Source organism: Xenopus laevis, chromosome 7L (genome assembly GCF_017654675.1).
Source record: "Xenopus laevis strain J_2021 chromosome 7L, Xenopus_laevis_v10.1, whole genome shotgun sequence".
Classification (NCBI taxonomy): Eukaryota; Metazoa; Chordata; class Amphibia; order Anura; family Pipidae; genus Xenopus; species Xenopus laevis.
In genome coordinates this window covers 21,921,195-21,934,930 of record NC_054383.1, presented here as the reverse complement: position 1 = coordinate 21,934,930, position 13,736 = coordinate 21,921,195, and positions in this window count along the sequence as shown.

The following is a 13,736-nucleotide window of genomic DNA, read 5'->3' as shown; positions in this document are numbered from 1 at the left end:
CAAGTGCAGAATGACTTTCCTTTACCTTTAATTTCTTGCACTGCACAAACTGTGTAACATAATTACACAAGTTAATAAACATCATAGGTGACGTGCCAGAATAACTCAAACAGATTATAATGTTGCTTTAATACAAACCCTTGTAGAAGATCGCAAGTGCCTCAACTGGGTGTAGTAATTTGCTACAGATACGGGACCTGTTATCCAGAATGCTTGGGACTTGGAGTTTTTCGGTTTAAGTGATCCTTCCATAATTCGGATCTCCATACCTTATGTCTATTAGAAAATCATTTAAATATTAAATAAACCCAATAAGCTGGTTTTGCTCCCAATAAGTATGAATTATATCTTAGTTGGGATCAAGTACAAGCTACTGTTTTATTATTATTATTTATTATTATTGTATTGTAATGCAATCTGTGGGAGATGGCCTTCCTGTAATTCTGAATAACAGGTTTTAGGATAATGGATCACATACCCGTACTAGATTCCTGCCAGTCCAAATGCCAAAGATTTAGAAATCCCTATGGATCAATGTGCCCATAAACAAAGAAGACTGCCTTTAGCTCCTACGTGATTCTGGTGCACAGAAAGAGAGCTACTTGACCACTGATAAATATACCCCTATGTGAAGGTCATTTACAATTTAGTTACCATTCTTAGATCTGACTTGTTGCTTTGCATTGAGTTGTTTTTCATTGCAATAATAAGCACACGTTATATACACAGGGTGCACACCAATGAGGAGTGCATGCTAGCACTAAAGATTGACTGCGGCTGCGCCCAGCTATTAACTGCTGTTACATTCTATCATCTGTGCAACATCATATTTTTCTGGTAGTCATGAGCACCAGTTCAGTGTGTATGTGTGTGCGTGTGTAGGGGGGGAGGCGGTGTATAAAATAATGGGTTTTTGATTTACAGAGCCCTTTACGGCAGACTGTGATGAGCCAGTGTTGCTCCTTGAGGTTAGTCGAGAGGATTAAAGAAATACATAAATCATAGCCCTGTTTATAGATGCATTAAAATTCGCTCAGCCATCCAGGAATTCAGAAAATCCATTTATCCTGTACATCTGGAAATCCACAGTTTTACTGCACACGTTTTTTACACCTTCCCTTTAAATTGCGCTTAAACAGCGCCATGTGTGTATTTAGCATTTAAAAAATGATTTCAAACTGAATTTCCATTCTAATTTTTTTTCCAGAAAATTCCTACTGGTAAGCCTTATTTATATATTTATATATATATATATATATATATATATATATATATATATATATATATATATATATATATATATATATATATATATATATATATATATATATTTATATATATTATGTAGAAATTACGGCACTCATGGGATCTTTTTCAGTTGAAGCAAAAACAATCTTTATTAAGCTTAATAAAGATTGTTTTTGCTTCAACTGAAAAAGATCCCGTGAGTGCCGTAATTTCTACATATTCTACATATTTTCTTACGAGCACCCGGGTATAAGCAGAGTTAACGGTGTGTACCATCAAGCTTCGTGTTTGTATATATATATATATATATATATATATATATATATATATATATATATATATATATATATATATATATATATATATATATATATATATATATATATATATATATATATATATATATATATATATGCATGCAACAGCAGCACTGGCAATTAGATAGAATAAAAGTTCCATATTCATATATCAGTGCAGAAAAAGTCCACTCCCGTAGCATTTATAACACAGTTAAAAGAAAAACAGAATGCATACAAATATATTTAAATACTTGCTGTAAACCTTTGCTGCCATCTGCCTGTAACACAAAATAATAGACTCCATTATAACTACATAATCAAAATTTAAAAAAAAATGATTTCCTTTTTCTCTGTAATAATAAAACAGCAGCTTGTACTTGATCCAAACCAAGATATAATTAATACTTGGAAGCAATACCAGCATATTTGGTTTATTTAATGTTTAAATGGTTTTCTGGTAGACTCAAGGTATGAAGATCTAAATTACAGAAAAATCCTTAAAGGGGACCCGTCACCCAAAAAAACGATTCCAAATCCTATTTTATCTTGCTAGTCAAGCAAAATTAACTTTAATTATATTTCCATCAGCCTGGGAACTCATAATTATAGCAAGCAGGCAGGAGCCATTTTGTGTAAATAAACAATGAAATGCAGCTCATCCCTTCCTTCATTGGATGCAAGTGGTCAGGCTTGATTTAGAAACTACAAAATTTACCCCAGCACTCCAACATATAACCCCCTGCAAAAACCTGTTTTGCACAACTGAACTGTAACTCTAATGATAAAAAAAGACACTTTTAGTTACAAAGTTTGTACAAAGCATGCATAAGCTGACGCGCCCCGTCAAGGCAGTGTCCATGCGTCAGTCCTATCTAAGTGAAAAAAAAGTATTATCTTTGGGGGGGGAGAAAGACCATATACCTGCTTTTCTCTTTGTTTAGCATGTTCTCTTCCAAAGACACCTCTCCATTTTTAAATACATTTAAATAAACAATGAAATGCAGCTCATCCCTTCCTTCATTGGGTGCACGTGGTCAGGCTTGATATACAACTACAAAATTTAGCCCAGCACTCCAACATAGCAGCCATTTTGTTATTAAGACAAGCCTTGCATCATCTCAGAATCTTGTTTGTGCACCAGAATGGAGGATCTGATGTCCATCCCCATGCCCTGGCTACACAATTAAATGGTGAAGAGCAGTATCGGACTGGCCCACCGGGAAACCAGTAAAACTCCCGGTGGGCCCAGGTGGCAGTGGGCCCTCTTGATTCTAACCATTTAGCCTATTTCATGGTCATTCCCTATTTCTTTATAGGAAAAAATAGGCTTACTATTGAAAGGCTAGAGTATAGTAAGTAGATATAAAAGACAAGGAGAATAAAGAGGTTAAAGGACGAGAGGAATGATAGCTTGGAAAGTGGACCCATGGTTTACGGTTTTCTGGTGGTCCCCTGGCATCCCAATCCGACACTGGTGAAGAGAACTGGGCGAATGTGGGGAGAGCAGTGACATCTAGAAAGTGTTGAACGGAAAGTGAAAGTAATTGCTTGTCCCACCTCTATGCCTAAGGCATAGAGGAGGGGCAGACAATATTTGATTGACAGCTGAGATTTTAAATGAGCATTCTGGATTTCATAGAAAACTTTATGTACGTTTTAATCTATGTATCGGAATGAACCCATGTAAGCATTATTTTATGTGTCTTCACTACCTGCACTTTTCAAGTTGCCCTCTCTGGACCATGGACCTCAACCTCCCCTCTGCTCCTCCCCTCAGAAGCTTATTATAGGATTGTAACACTAGTGATACCTATGGGAGGTAATAAGGTTATGGCCGGCCATCCAGCCTGAGAACAATGGAGTTGTATACAAGGATGAATTTCAAGATGTCAGTTATAGGATTAATGCATTCAAGGTAGAAATCAATGGCATAGATCCAAATTGCTGGATCAAACAGCAATCAAACTCCTGCAAAGATATATTAAAAATATGCTATTACCCCTTAATTAAATACATATCAATATTATATTCCCATCTTCTTTTTTTAACCCACAGTTACAGTGTATTTAGTCCCTGCTTGTGTACTCCGAATATATATATATATATATAAAATTAGGGAAATGTATTATGCATAATATATATATATATATATATATATATATATATATATATATATATATATATATATATATATATATATATATATATATATATATATATAAAACAACAATGAAAAATAAGGGAAAACTTAAAATCAGGGGATGTAAAATTGAGATTCTACTGTATGTATATATATATATATATATATATATATATATATATATATATATATATATATATATATATATATATATACTATATATATATATATATATATATATATATATATATATACTATATATATATATATATATATATATATATATATTTTTTTTTTTTTTTTTTTTTTTTTTTCCACGCCGGGAGGCAGTTATTCTTCCACTGTACAGAGCACTGGTAAGGCCCCATCTAGAATATGCCGTACAGTTTTGGTTTCCATCACTCAAACAGGACATTAGAGAGGGTACAGAGAAGGGCAACTAAGCTAGTGAAAGGAATGGAAAATCTTAGCTATGAGGAAAAACTGGCCAAATTGGGGATGAGAAGAGGCGTTTAAGGGGTGATAACTACGTATAAATAGGGGATCATATAATAATATCTCTAATACTTTATTTACCAGTAGGTCTTTCCAGCTGACACATCCATTCCGTTTAGAAGAAAATCGGTTCCGCTTAAATATTGGGAAGGGGTTTTTTACATTGAGAGCTGTGAATATGTGGAATTCTCTCCCTGAATCAGTTGTATAGACTGATACATTAGATAGCTTTAAGAAGGGGTTGGATGGCTTTTTAGCAAGTGAGGGAATACAGGGTTATGGGAGATAGCTCATAATACAAGTTGATCCAGGGACTAGTCCGATTGCCATTTTGAAATCAGGAAGGAATTTTTTCCCCCTCTGAGGCAATGGGTTTTTTTTTGCCTTCCTCTGGATCAACTGGCAGTTAGGCAGGGTAAAAAAAGTTAAAAGTTTGAACTTGATGGATATGTGTCTTTTTTCAACCTAACTTACTATGTTACTATGTCACTATTACAGTGCCACATTGTGGCCAGGAATAGAGTCATTTGACTACTAATGGAGAAATACACATCTAATAACTTGTTTGTCTTAGATAACAACTGTCACAGTTTTCTAAGTTAAACGTTTTATTTTAGGTCTTTAGGATTCCACATATAAGCGAAAAGCCAGATAGCTGAACAAATGATCAAGATTCTTTACAATTATTTTTACATACCCTGATTTTTTCACTTATTTTACACAGTTTTTTTGTTATCTGGAAAGCGGTTATCCAGAAAGCACCAAATTACAGAAAGGCCATCTCCCATAGACTCCATTTTATCCAAATAATCCAAATTTTTAAAAAAAGTTTTCCCTTTTCTCCATAATTATAAAACAGTAGCTTGTACTTGATCCCAACTAATATATAATTAATCCTTATTGGAGGCAAAACCAGCCTATTGGGTTTATTTAATGTTTACATGATTTTCTAGTAGACTTAAGCTATGAAGATCCAAATTATGGTAAGATCCTTTATCCAAAAAAAACTGGTCCAGAGCATTCTTGATAACAGGTCCCAATCCTGTATATAGAATTGGGCTTGGTCAGTTATCAGCAAGTTATGATTGATATCTGGAAGGCTAAAAAACCCCTTTGGTAGGGGACTGCGTCAGGGCATAGAAGCAACCCTGCAAAACACCCCATGTAATTAGACTAACATGACTATTTAGTGACTAAATGAACTGATTGTGGTTCACTTTTAAATTAACTTTGAGTATATTATAGAGTGGCCAATTCTAGGCAACCATTCAATTGGTCTTCTTCTTCTGACTCTTCCCAGCCTTCAAATGGGGGGTCACTGGCCCTATCTAAAAAATTAAATGCTCTATAAGGCTACAAATGTATTGTTGTTGCTACTTTGTATTACTCATCTTTCTATTCAGGCCATCTACTATTCATTTTCCAGTCTCTTATTCAAATCTGTTCATGTTTGCTATGGTTATTTGGACCCTAATAACCTGAATGCTGAAATTGGAGAGCAGTTGAATAAAAAGCTAAATAACTCAAAAACCACAAATAATACAAAATGAAAACCAATCGCAAACTGTCTCAGAATATCACTCTCCACATCATACTAAAAGGAAACTCAAAGGTGACCAACACTTTTAACTTGGTTTTCTCACATGTTTCCCAATATAAGCCTACTAGGGCTGCTTAGAAAAGCACTTTATATTCTTCAACAGAGCCGAGCAATGCCGTACCCATGAGAATTGTTAAGGAGAGCTAGGGCACATTACAAAATGAAATGCCAATGTCATTGTGTCAAAACATTTTGAGAATAACACAAGAGTCAAAGAAAACCTGCCAGGATAATCAGAAGCCCTGCGCTTGCATCCGAGGAAATCTGACATCTATAGCACAAACAAAGCATCAAGTATAGTGACTCAGTCACCTTATATTATGTTGGTACTTGGTCTTATAACTTATTCCACAAACTGACAGCCGTCAAAGGAAGACCCTAACATGACAACTGAATTACAGTTCTGGAACAATCAGTTTAATTACGGCTATTATTGCCAGTATAGAAATATGTCAGAAATAAATGTGGAGAAGATCTCAGTACAGTATATGAAACATAATAAATGCTCTAATAGGAACCAGTAAGCTACAAGGTAACTGGAAGCACGGACATTCTTTAAGAGCATTCCATCTACAGCTCATAATAGGTCAATTCTGTCTCAGCTTTAGTTTTCCCACCTTATGACAATGGTTCCTCTTGATTCAGACATGTGGTTGTTCTGAAGGACTCTTATGTGAACCAGTGCAGGACATCATCTGATTGTTCACGAGGCTTTTTAGGCCAAACATATGAATTTTCTTCAGGGCCATTGTTGGAATTTATGCAATCTTACAGGAATTTTTTTTTTTTATCTGTCTCTATACCCCCACCCTGGCTGTGTACGAAGTAGAGAATGATATTGATTGCTTTGTACTCCACTAATCTACAGGCTAGAATGTCTGAGGTTAGTGGCAGGCTTAAAGGAAAACTATACCCCCCCCCCCGAACAATGTAGGTCTCTATAAAAAGATATTGCATAAAACAGCTCATATGTAAAACCCTGCTTCATGTAAGTAGACCATTTTATAATAATATACTTTTTAGTAGTATGTGCCATTGGGTAATCTTAAATAGAAATAATAACGGCTGCCCCCAGGGATCAAAGGATTCACGGTGCACACAAACAGACCATGCATTTTAGGTCACATGAGCCAATTAACAGACAGAGTTCTGTCTTTTGCTTCCACACTTCTTCCTGTTATAGTTAGAGCTGCAGTATTTCTGGTCAGTTGATCTCTGAGGCAGCACACCATGAAATGGTGGATCAAGGCAAGAGATGTAAAAGGGCAATATTTATTTAAATATATATACCAGTTTGGTAAGATTCTTTAATATGTCACTTAAAGGAAAATTATACCCCCCAAACAATGTAGGTCTCTATTAAAAGATACTGAGTAAAACAGCTCATGTGTAAAACCCTGCTTCATGTAAATGAACCATTATCATAATAATATACTTTTTTTAGTAGTATGTGCCATTGGGTAATCATAAATAGAAAATTGCCATTTTAAAAAATAAGGGCCGCCCCCTGAGATCGTAAGATTCACTGTGCACACATACAAACCACATGTAAGGTCACATGAGCCAATTAACAGACAGAGTTGTGTCTTTTGCTTCCTCACTTCTTCCTGTTACAGTTAGTGTTGTAGTATTTCTGGTCAGGTGATCTCTGAGGCAGCACAGATAGAGTCACGAAATGGTGGTTCAAGGCAAGAGATGTAAAAGAGCAATATTTATGTAAATATATATTCCAGTTTGGTAAGATTCTTTAATATGTCATTCAATTTGATATAAACTATCTGTTGCTTAAGTATTCATTTTGGGGGTATAGTTTTCCTTTAATATCATATAAATGGTTGCTTAAATATTCATTTTGGGGGTATAGTTTTCCTTTAAGGCATTTCTGTCCTTCTGTCCTTGCCCAAGTTACTGCCTCTCTGCTGTCTCCTCCTGGATGTCACAGCGCCACCTGAAACGCAACCCCGTCCCTCAGATATCACTCACAGTTAGGGTTGCCACCTTTTTTGGAAAAAAATACCAGCTTTTATGTATATTTTATTTCCCAATTAATAACATTGAAGTCAAGCATCATTTTTAATAAAAAATACTGGCCAGGTGGCAACCCTACTCACAATAAACAACATCACCTTTCATTCCACCACACAGGCAAGCTGCCTAGGAGTTATCCTAGACTCGCATCTGTATTTTTCATCACACATCCAAACACTTGCAAAATCTTGTCTTATTCAAATGCGCAACATTGCCTGAATATGACCATATCTCAGTTCAGAATCAACCAAAACACTTATTCAATCTCTCATCATCTCCCGCCTTGATTACTGCAATCTAATCCTCGCAGGTATTCCAACAAGTCACCTTTTACAACTCCAGTCTGTTCTAAATGCAGCTGCTAGATTGTGATACTCAAATCTACAATTTGTATAGCTATTGGTAGATATAGTTTATACATATGTGAGTAGGTCAGTATAAGTATGTGTGTATGTATATATATATATATATATATATATATATATATATATATATATATATATATATATATATATATATATATTTATATGTGTGTGTGCACTGGTATTCATTTTGACCAGTTGAACTTGATGGACCTGGTCTTTTTTTCAACCCAACTTAATTAACTAACTACAGTATGTAACTGTGACTGACTTGAGTGTGGTAGAGGAAACAATGGAGCCAAGGAGAAACAAGTCCTGCTGGAAATGAAGAGAGTAAACAAACCTGTGGCTGCCCTCTGCACACTTTATTCTTGAGGTTTGGATGGGGGGGTCATAAAGGTGGACCTCCTACTACCCCCTAATTTGTGAGTCATTCAGACACACAAGTAAGAGAGTGATGGTGGTAATGTCACAAACAGCAATCTGGGAAATCGTCAGTTCCATGGATGTCAGATCACTGCATGTCACCGTTTCTCCTTTAAGAAAGGAGAGTTCACATAAAACTTTTCCTGTCCACAAAAGAACTGGCCAGATGTTACTGAAACACAAAGCCCAACATATTATGGTACCAATATACATCTGTTTAGAAAGAGTTAGGCAAGGAAGCTAAGCATTAAGGGGTGGTTCACCTTTAAGTCAACTTTTAGTACGTTATAGAATTATTTATTTTTTTTAGTTTGTTTTTTTTTTTTTTAAATATTTGCAGTTTTTTTTACTCTTTAAAGCTTTCAAATGATCTATAAAAGTCTATAAAACGAATGCTCTTTAAGGCTACAAATGCATTGATATTGCTACTTTTTATTACTCATATTTCTAATTAGTCCATCTTCTATTCATATTGCAGTTTTTTATTTAAATCAGTGAATAGTTGCTAGGGTAATTTGGACCCTAGCATCCAGACTGCTGAATAAAAAGATAAATAACAAAAAACAAAAATAATAAAAAATGAAAACCAATTGCAAATTGTCTCAGAATATCACTCTATACATCATACTAAAAGTTAACATTATCAAACATACCGGTAAGCAAAACCAGCTGGCAAGTTATGACATGCTAAATTCTAATTTTTACAAAATACTCCCCATAAAGAGGGGGCAAAATTGGAAGTTATATCACAAAAAAAAATCAGTTGTGGCATAGTGCTTGCAGCAACATAATAACAATCATGTGCACACATCTTGCATATCCAATCATTTTTTATTGCATGCAATATAAACCTAATACAATGTTTAGATGCACAGTGTATATGGCTTCCCAGCCAATAGTGGCTGCAAATAAAACAAATGCCCATTTACTAGTAGCTGGGTGACACACTGGTGCTCTAAGAGTTTCAAAATTCATCCCTTAGGGTGCCATACACTTATCACTTATGTTTATCTCTTCTGCAGCACAAAACAAGTTCTGAACCTTGTGCAACTTGCAACTTTGTTTAAACAGGGCCTGAAACACAAGAGAGCCAGGTATGTAAAAGGGTTGTTCGCCTTTAAACAGTGGTGGAACTACCGGGGGAGCAGGGGGTGCGAGTGGGCCAGGGCCCGCACCCCCTCAGGCCCCCCCGGCAGCTCGCGCGCCCCTGTAATCCGGCCTGAAAATCACGTACGGAGGGGGCCCAGCTGCGCGTCACGCACCAGGGCCCGCCCCCCTCTAGTTACGTTACGCCTCACAGAGAAATATTATATTGGCTGCCAGGGTCAGAGACCCCCATTTGGAAGCTGGAAAGAGCAAGAATAGGAAAGCAAAAAAATTAAGACCAATTGAATAGTTGCTAAGAATATGACATTCAATAACACACTAAAAGATAACTTAAAAGTGAACTACCTTCTGTCTTAAAGTAGAAGTAAATGCATAATCATTAGGGGGGTCCCAAATATTAGGGCCCCCTAGTAATTATAATCACTTACCTCATCAGATCCTACAGAAGTAACCCGGACTGGTGCAGCTTTTACCGAATAGGAGCACAGGCTGATCGTCACTATCATCTTTGGCTTCTTCCATCTCTTCCTTGTTCTGGCCCAAGTGCACATAGGCAGTAGCTTAGGTGGTAGCCTAAGCCTTTAGGAGGACAATTTAAAACCCTCAAGTGGCTGCTAAATACTTGCTGTGCAATCCAGCAGCAGAGCTTAAGGAGAGGAAAGATAGTTCTCCTATTCAATCAGCACAGAAGCAATAGTCTGCGCACCAACCGAATTGTAGAAGACATAGTATGGTAGTTGGTGCCCCAAAATTTGCTAATATTTGGACCATCCAAAAGTAAGCCCTAAACCAGCCAATACATTCATGTACTGCATACCATATTTTCTTGTTTGCAATACTTCTTATTATTATGAATTTGAAAATCAAAAGTGATGGCAAGTTATAATGTGTTCCTTAATCTTCGACCACCATCTTGTGGTTATTTTACTAACTGCAGTCAAAGATTTTATTTATTTACAATATTTGAAGGAGCTGACCACCTGGCAACACTTTTTTCAGTTCAGTTGGTTTCAGATAGTTCACCAGAAATAAAGACTTTTTTTTCAATGACTTTCTATTTTCTCTTTGTGGCCGTTTTTATAATATTGAAGTTTCATTTTCCACCTTCTTATGTCTTTCTGAATCAGCTCTGGGGTTCACTGGCACTGTAATCTGTTCGAAATTGATACAGTAGTCAATACATTTCTTCTCATTGTCCACTAATTAAAGGTAATTGTGTCAAAAGGTTCTCCTTGTACTTCCATATAGTTGTCTTAAAAATGCTAAATTCTGTCTGGCCTCCTGTTCCAAATGAGCTGTGTGCCTATTGGTGCACCACCACCAGGGTCACCATCAGGGGGGGCACACGAGGGTGATAAACAACAGGGTCGGCCATGTTATTGCACTTCCCATACTAGCTGGTCCCCCTTGAGACAGTGAAGCCACCAAAAGCCACTGAAAGCTGCCATATTGAGCTGAAAGACACAAAAGGAACCGAAAGCCACTGAATGTAAAAGCAACTGAAAGGAGCCAAAGTCAGCGAATAGGGCTTAAGAAGAGGAGAATGAAAAAGACCGCTGAACACCAATGTTTTTAACCCTGGCCACCAATCTTTTAAAAAACTTTTATGGGGTGCCCTGGCCATTAATGCTTTTTATTTTTACTGTGGTGTGGAGTGGGCAAGATCATGTGCTGGGTTTTCGGAGTGGGGCTGTGCTGGGGTGGGTGGGGACCAGGGGCCCCAAAAAGTTTGTTGTATGGGGCCTTGTGATTTCTGATGGTGGCCCTGACTTCCACCAGTAAAGCCTGTGTCACACGTCATTTTCACATGGCACAGATTTCATTTTCCGGCACAACTGCATCAGATTTGCAATAAAGTGCAAGCACAATTGTGCGCATTTGAATGCACCAGCCTCTTCAAAAGATGTCCATAAAGAGGGGGATATGATAAAAATACCATTTAGTAACATAATTATTCCTCGATCTCCCAATAGAAAATAAATAGAGAAAAACACCTGAGACAAAGTAAGTGTTGATAAACTTTCTGCCTGCCCAGATGCACTTTAAGCTGCCTAAGCAAATTCTCCTGTACTTTTTGTAAGCCTCCTGGTCCTGGAAGTTGTCCCAGACTAGTCATCCGCACTAGTCTTCTGGATGTACTTATTGGCTTTGGGCAGAAATTTAGTGTCACCTACCTCATCATCTGCCCAGAATTCCCTGCCCAAAATGGTGGCAACCCTACTGAGGCATGACCTGTCTGTGTATAACTGGGTAGGACTGGGGAGTGGTCAGACACATGCCACATATTAGCACCAGGAGGTAGAATTCTCTGGCTGGAGACCCACTTTTTCTCACTGCTATACATCACAGAATATGACACTGCACAAGTAGGGTTACAATAGCTGCACATAGAGTATAGCAATACAAAAGGGGTCATTCTAGTAATCAACAGTAGTCCTGCCTCTGCACAAGTCTTCTAAATGTACTTATTGGCTTTGGGCAGAAATGAGGTGTGGCTAGAGCATAGGATTGCGACCTGTCTGGTTATCACCCAGCAGCCTGGAACAGAGTTCATTGGCCTGCGGATATTTGCACATTGCCCTGAGCAGTGGACAAAGTAAAAACAATAGCTGATTGCAGCCTTTATTTGCACTTTGCAAACTGTTTGGGGCATTGTGAATGAAGCATTTGCAGCCCTTCCCCATCATGTCAGAATTTCCTATAAATAAAGGTACAGATAAAATTCTTTATATTTCATATACTGTATAAAGTGTGCACATTTGAAGCTGATCCAGAACTGGATTCAACTGCACTCGCTGACTGTCAGTAATCGCAAAGAAGAGGACCCGAAGTGGCAAAGATGGCGCTTGCCAATTCCACTGTTCTACTCTATATTTTTTAGTCAGGTAGAGAGACAGGTGCAGTTGTGAGACTCCATGGTGCAGTTAGGGATGGGGGAGGCCTTTGGAGGGGGCCTGGGATTGTAATTCTATTTTCATTTGTTTAAAGGTTTTACATTTCCTTTAAATGGGTGGTCCCCTAAAACTACCTTGTGTGTGCCCCATCCTCTGCTTTCTGAAGTGTGTTTAATAAAATAGAAAGGAAAATTAAAACTTAAAAATGAAAAGGGCTACAAATTCTGTATTTTATATATTGATATATTGAACTTACTGTACCAGCCCAGGGGTTCCGCAGCTGATCAGCCAGCCCTGCTTGCAGGAGGTTGCCATCTTGGATCTTGTCAGGCCATCTATTGCATGTCAGTGGCACTGTACATGCTCAGTCTTTGAGGGGCTGTTGGGAAGCTAAGCCAGGGCCGGAACTAGGGGTAGGCAAAAGAGACACGTGCCTAGGGCGCAAATGCAGAGAGGCGCCAAGCACGCACCTCTTCTGATGCCTTCCCCTAGTTCGTCCTTAAACGAGAATTCAATCTGTGGGGAAAAAAACCCCGTACCCCTACCCCAGGTAGACCTCCCTCCCTCCTCCCCCCAGGCAAACAACCCCCCTGGGGAAATGCCCCATACTTTGTACTTACCCCTCGGCGCAGATTCTTCAAGCGGAGTTCCACGCATCCATCTTCCGGCTTCTCTGTAAACTGACTGAGAGATTGGCAATTTCCGTGTAATTCTGCGCATGCGCAGTTGTCGCAAACCGGCAAACTGCTCCGCATGCGCATGCTCAGAAATACCGAGGTCCCAGTCAGCTTACAGAGAAGCCGGAAGATGGATGTGTGGATCATAACCCCACATCATCTCTGATGTCATCATGCCCACCCAAACATCACTGACCCGCCCCCCCTTTGTTCGGGTTTAGTCACTGGCAAAGGTGGCAACCCTAGGTGGTTGGCCTGTGAGGCTGCAGGCCCGGTGGGCCCCCCAGTCCGACACTGGATCCAGCCCTGCAAAGTTGCTCGCAGGAGGTCGCCATCTTGGATCTTGTCAGGCCATCTGTTGCATATCAGTGACACTGTACATGCCGAGTCTGCTTTGGGCAGCTATTTGAATATATTTCTCATGCGGAAAAGGGGCTATTTATTGTTTCTAGCTCAAGAC